Here is a 6000-nt window from a genome sequence, read left to right on the forward strand (position 1 = left end):
ATGAACTTTGATCCAGGATACTGACAAAACAGGACTTCATATAAACAATTTCAGTATGTTCATGAGGTTAGCTTGTGTGTTCTGTTAAATAGTAAAAAATGACACTTCTGTTTCTGTTTACCTAGCATAATTCTGCAAATGTTGCCTCCTTCTGCTTTAGAATGGAAATGCTCTTCTCCAAGAGAGCACTGTCCAAACTTCTTTGCCAAAATTTTTTGATTAAATTAATATTGTTTTATTTTGAAAACAAGAATAAGCCACAAACATGTTTTCTTGCTTCGGCTATCCAGAAGAACGTCAACAGTATTTTCAGATTTTCCTTCCCTACACAACTGTATGTAGGAAGAGTGCAGTTGGAAGCAGAAGACGTAAGATGATGTATCTTCTGTTTGTTTACTACAGTAACAAGACAATGGATTACCTCTTTATTAGAACTTGTGTAGCTTTGCAGTATTGAAACAAATGTAGGTATTAAAATACACATCAGTAATACGTTTCTGAATGGCTGAGTACCGTGCTCTCTTAGCATTGAAATACCCAGCCATTGGATTAGTTTGTCCCTCATGTTTGCTTAGTTTGGAAGCTATTTCAGAATGCCTTCAGCTTGTATTCTTCCCCAAAAGCATAGAACTCACTTCTCTGCATCCCCAATTCAAGTCAGAGAAACTGGGCACTGCAAACACAGGAGGTCTGCCTGTACAGAATCAGTGAAGACAAGTCTAAACAGCGGATTTTTTTGAATATGCAGCTGGGTTATCTGAATGTTCTTTATGCAGTGTACCTCAGTTTTAGTACAGATAGCACTTGTCTTGGTTCTTGTCATTAGTCTGAAGCTGCCCCTGAGAAAATCTTGAAAGGGAAAGTAGTGAAAGCTAATCAGCTGGCCCTTTCTTCTTAAGAACCAGTGTATTTTGTAATGCTCCCACTAATAATAAGGCGTCATGCTGAAGAATCGCGATTGTGTTGTTAAGCAAGACTGACTTCACCTGAGCGGTATAGTTGGCAGCTGTTGAATGTTTAATGGACTTTAAACAAACAAAAAAACTGAGCAGGTGGAGGTAGACATGGCAAACTGACAGGCAGCGTCAGATGCTTCTTTGAAATGGATAATCTGACTCCATTCACTTCTTTCTGGAAATAAGATCTAGTAATTAACCAAACAAAAGATAGAAGGGTTAAGACTGCATCTTTAAAGCAGCTGTGCTTGATAAATGTCTCTGGTCTTAAATCAATCTTTAGCAAAGCACAGAGACATAGCAGCAGCTTGCTTATGCCAACGCTAAAAATACTTGATGTGTACAGGTAACCATGTCAAGGCTCTGGAGTTAATCCATGAGAACAATTCCTTCTGGTATTGGCAAAGGTGAGGATGCTTGCTTCTATAGAAATGAGATTTTGAGCTGTGACTTAAGCTGTCACTTAGGTGACTGTTTAGGAAAGCTTCCTTTTAAGCTTTGAAGTATGTAAGCTGACAAATTGTTTAAGTTCAGAACTGGGTTTACAGTCTCTTGTTCTCTGACTGTATGCAACTTCTCATGTTTCAGACTGAAAGCAGAATTGCAGCGGTACCAGTCATACAACCATAATGATTATTGCCAAGATTACCAGAACTACTACTCGCAGAGGAGTTACGATGCTTACGCTGACTACAACTACAGCTCCTATGCTCCCTGTGACAGCATGCAAGCTGTTGGAGACTGCTCTTTAGGAGATTCTTTAATGGCTCCAGCTGTTTTTGAGGTAAAGATAGTGCACGCTTGCTGTAAAGAAAATATTTCACAGATAATACGTTGTACAGATTTGTGTGAATCAGCAAAAAGAATCCGAAGTTGAAAACATGCTTTCTGCTTAGTGTGAAGTTAAAAGAGCAGATTCCATTCAGAGGTGTTTGTATTTAAGTGCTTAAATAGTAAATCCATAGAATTAGTGATTTATACACCATTATTTGTTCACGCATACCAAAGAATGGTTTTGACAGCATAATTGCGTACGCTTCTTCTGTTCCTGTTCTTCTGATTTGCTTTGCTTAAAGCAAATTAAACAGTTGTTGTAAGTGGTCTTATGTAAGTGGTCAATTTATTAGTTGTGACCTCCGGAGGTCCCTTCCAACCTGTACTGTAATATTGGCTTTCTTCTAAAAATAAGTAGATAAAATGCCATCTATCCTTGTAGTTGTAGGAAGAAGGAATGGGTTGAGACTGCAGCACTTTGAATCTGTGATGCTTTCTGAAATGAGTTATGATTAAACTTAGCCTTTTCTGTCTTTCAGGAATCTTCAGTTATGACTGCAATCGGTGATGACCTAATTACTGACGGTAATAAGGGTTCTATCATTGTCACTTGAGTTTAGCCATCCTTGTGCCTTTTAACAATACAAGCCAACCTCTACTGGATGAAGAACATCTTGAAAGTTCAGCTGAGGTCAAACCTCTGTGGGGTTGATCTGCAATCAGCTGGGGTTTTAAAGCTGATACAGCGTACACTGACCGCATCAAGTAAAACGGGACACTGTCAATGCTTCGCAGCAGGTTTCTTGTACCTGTGCCTTCATTCCCATTTGAAAATGGTCTAAGACAGAATTTTGTTCTTTGTATTGGTTCCGCTAAACAGATTTTATATTAGAAACTCAGTAATATGCAAAAGCTTTGTTCTCCACCCTGAGGTAAAAGCTTATGTTGCAGATTCCAAAAGGAGGATTCAGCTTGCACTTACAAATACGGTACAAAACATATTTGTGTCCTGGAAGGTTTGCAAAGTACCTCACGTGGAGGCATTTTGTGTTAGTGTTTAGAAACTATCCTATGTAACGTGTATTGCCGTAGAAGTGAATTAAATGACTCTTGGGAGGGTTTCATGGCTGATTATCCTTAAACGTTATCTTTACTATCTTAAACATTGTCTTTGTCTTTATCTTGAAAGACAGTTCTAGTCCCAGCCTTCTAATATACAAATTCCCAAAAGTTGGAGTTGTGAGGCTCAAAATTTTAGAGGACTAAATACCTCACTAAAATTAGTAGATCTAATAGCTTATTACACTTAGCTTAAAATACATTTTATTAGCCATTTCACATGAAGTTTTTTTGTGTGCATGCCTCAGATTTGATACTTGGACTTACCAGGCTTTTATTTTCAGATCCACAGCTCTACTTGGATGTTGATGAAATGAACAGACAATTCACGGAGACAAGCGAAGAACTCTACGATTCACTCATGAATTGTCACTGGCAACCTCTGGATACGGTCACTTCTGAAATCCCCTCTGCTATTTAAGTGTCTTCTAGAGCATGACCGTTAGGACCAAAGTGCTAAAACTACATTTCTTCTACATTATTCTAGCTCATAAGTTTTAAAGCACAATGATAGGTTGGGTTTTTTTTGCTATGCTTTTGACAGTTTCTGTAATCTTTTTGTTCATCACTCCCTTCTTGGAGCATCATGAAGTCATGTAAATATTCGAGAAATGTAAAGAGGTAAATGGGGTCTAAAGATAGACTTGCCTGTGTAAATAAAAAATTTGTTTCTGCAAACCTGCCAGCAAGAGATTTTACTTGTACCTGTGTGCAGCACGTTCTCTTCCGGCTTATGGAATTTAACAAGGTAGTAAGGGTATTTCATCTGTCTTTATTTTTATATGGGCATTAGGACACAAGCAAAATCTAGCTTCCCCTTGTTTTCCTGGTTCCTTAGGTAAGCGACAAGCCAAGCCTTTCATGTGCTTGCTTAGACTGGAAGTATGTATGGGAGACACTCACAGGCCTTGCTATGGAAACACCTGTGCCCACTTTTTCCTGCAGGCTGCTGGCTCTAACTGTACTACTGATACATGCTAGGTCAGCTAAAATTGGCTTATAAATAGGGTATGTTAAGCATATGGAAGTGTAGACTTCAACTGCCATAGCTACAAACATCCCATGGAATGAGGATGATGTCTGCTGGCACTCTCTGCATCAGCATTCAGTTTTCCCTTGCCCTTCTTACTGTTAGACTTCTCAGCTGACGTTTTACAGCGAAGAAATTGCTACAACATAATCCGTGTTCTTAAACCTAAAAAAAAAAAAATCTTGGAGAAAACAACTTGCTGGTTTTCCCTCCTTGCTGGCAAGGAGAAAAATAGTCCACCAGGAACAACAAAAAAATCCTAGTAACAGCTCCTTAAGTTATACCCTCTGCTACCCTCTCTGATTGCTCTGGTCTTCCTTCATTCGTGGTAATGAAGTTTTTAAAGCTCTGGTAGAAGGATGACAGTACTCAAGTCAAAGGAGATGAGAGCAATGAGGAAAGCTTTGCTTTAAGCTAGAGCAGTCTTGCGAGTTGCTGCCTTTATGCTGTTCTTATCTTGAAGGGTACAGAGTCTTTTCCAGTCATAGGGACTCCATAACCCTATGAGTATGGAGAAATAGTTGCTAATTAACAGTGTGTATAATAAGTAAGTGAGGCTGGAAACAAAAGAATATTCCTCCAAGAAAAAAAAGGAAGCAGAAATTACTGTACTTAATAGCTGGGGAAGCTGTTAAAGATAGTTGACACAGTTCTGGTACTGCCGTGTGTGTTTTGGGGGCAACATAAACCATAATTGCTGTGATGGCAGGTAAGAATCCAATTCTTTTTTATGGCTTAGTGTAGTCAGTGAAAGCAGTGGTCCTAAGCTGCATGCTGTTCTTAAATGTAATGCAAATTCTCTTTTGTGACTCCTCAGTACTTCCAGGTTACTTGTAGCTGATCACCAGCAACTGCTTCTGTTAGCTATTAGCTGTTGGGTTTTTGCTAGGAATACTTTCAGTCCTGAATTGAAATGATGACATCCTGAAACAGAAGAGGCTCTTGGAGTATTGTAGGAAGCACATTCTTCCTGGTTCTAGTGCAGGTGTAGACGTAGGAGGAGACAGAAGGCAAAGAACCTCACATAGGTGGAGGGGGTGAGGTGGCATCACAGTTAGAGCTGTTGCAGTTAACTCTTCCCAAAGCATGAAAGCAACGTGGCTGGGAACAGGGATTTGTTGGGTTGCTTCTTTGTGTGAGCCAGGGAGTCTTTTGAGGGGCAGATTAATAAGAATATGACACAAGGTAGAGGTGCAATAGATGAAGCAAAGAATCTGGGTGGGAAAAGGGTTGCTTGTACGTGTCTATGGAATTGTTTCAGGGGACTGAGCTGGGGCAAATTCAAGATAATAGATGCAGCCTCCTTGAATTTGGATGGCAGTGCTGAAGCTTCAAAACCTTACAAGGTTTGATGCCACTGCAATTGTAGTGCATAGCTGTGGTACTTGAGCTCAGAAGTGCAAACTGCACAGGATTTTTTTATCTATTTTCTTCAACGTGAGCAGCAAAACATCTTCCAGGAATGTGCCTGGGTGCTACGCTGCTTTGACACGGCTTGCTTTGCATCACCAAACACAGTAGTTAGGTTGCATCGAGTACTTTGTGGAAACATTCATTGTGTTGTCACCCAGAAATGGGATGCTACAGATATGTGTTGGCCCGGCAGTATCAGTGCTGGTTTTTGGCCTTTGAGAGGTTGGTCCATAACATGTGACCTGTGTAACGAGAGGCCCACATAGATTGGTGACTTCATTAAGTCTGATGCTGTGGTGGTGTGTGACCCAAGGCCCTGAACGTCAGAAAATCAGGCTGTGGCCACCTATTTTATGCAGACTTTGCCTATTAACAAGGTCTCTACACTGTACGTTAGAGACGTGCGCCTCCTTTTCCGGACTAGATAGCGAAAATACCAGTTTTGTAGTTCAGTGAATGAGATTGGTTGGGCTGTTTGTTCTCCAGAGCTGAAAAATGTTGGGAGTGTATTCTCTTGGAGTCCACAGAAATGAAAATGATGAGAGGAAGAGAACGTTGGTTGCAGCCCGCGTGCTGCTGTTATAAAGTAGTTCTCTGATGTCTTTTTCCCTCTGCTGAGACTTATCAGCCTATCGTCCTTTCCTGTTAGGAGCGCATACCTGGCTTGGGATGGTGTGCGCAGGGCAGATTCTTTACCGTAAGAGCACA

General features: G+C 40.4%; 1 pseudogene across 1 annotated transcript in view; it reads left to right on the forward strand.

The window, feature by feature from the left end:
* Positions 1–3524, forward strand: part of LOC310881662 (nuclear pore complex protein Nup153-like) — a 31177-nt pseudogene extending 27653 nt beyond the window's left edge. Inside the window, exons 12-14 of the transcript in view lie at positions 1505–1740; positions 2270–2315; positions 3134–3524. The product of the transcript in view is annotated as a nuclear pore complex protein Nup153-like (transcript). The remainder of the gene's footprint in view (positions 1–1504; positions 1741–2269; positions 2316–3133) is intronic.
* The last annotated feature ends 2476 nt before the right edge of the window (positions 3525–6000 follow it).

The sequence above is a fragment of the Anser anser genome, assembly GCF_964211835.1.
Source record: "Anser anser genome assembly, chromosome: 14".
Taxonomy (NCBI): Eukaryota; Metazoa; Chordata; class Aves; order Anseriformes; family Anatidae; genus Anser; species Anser anser.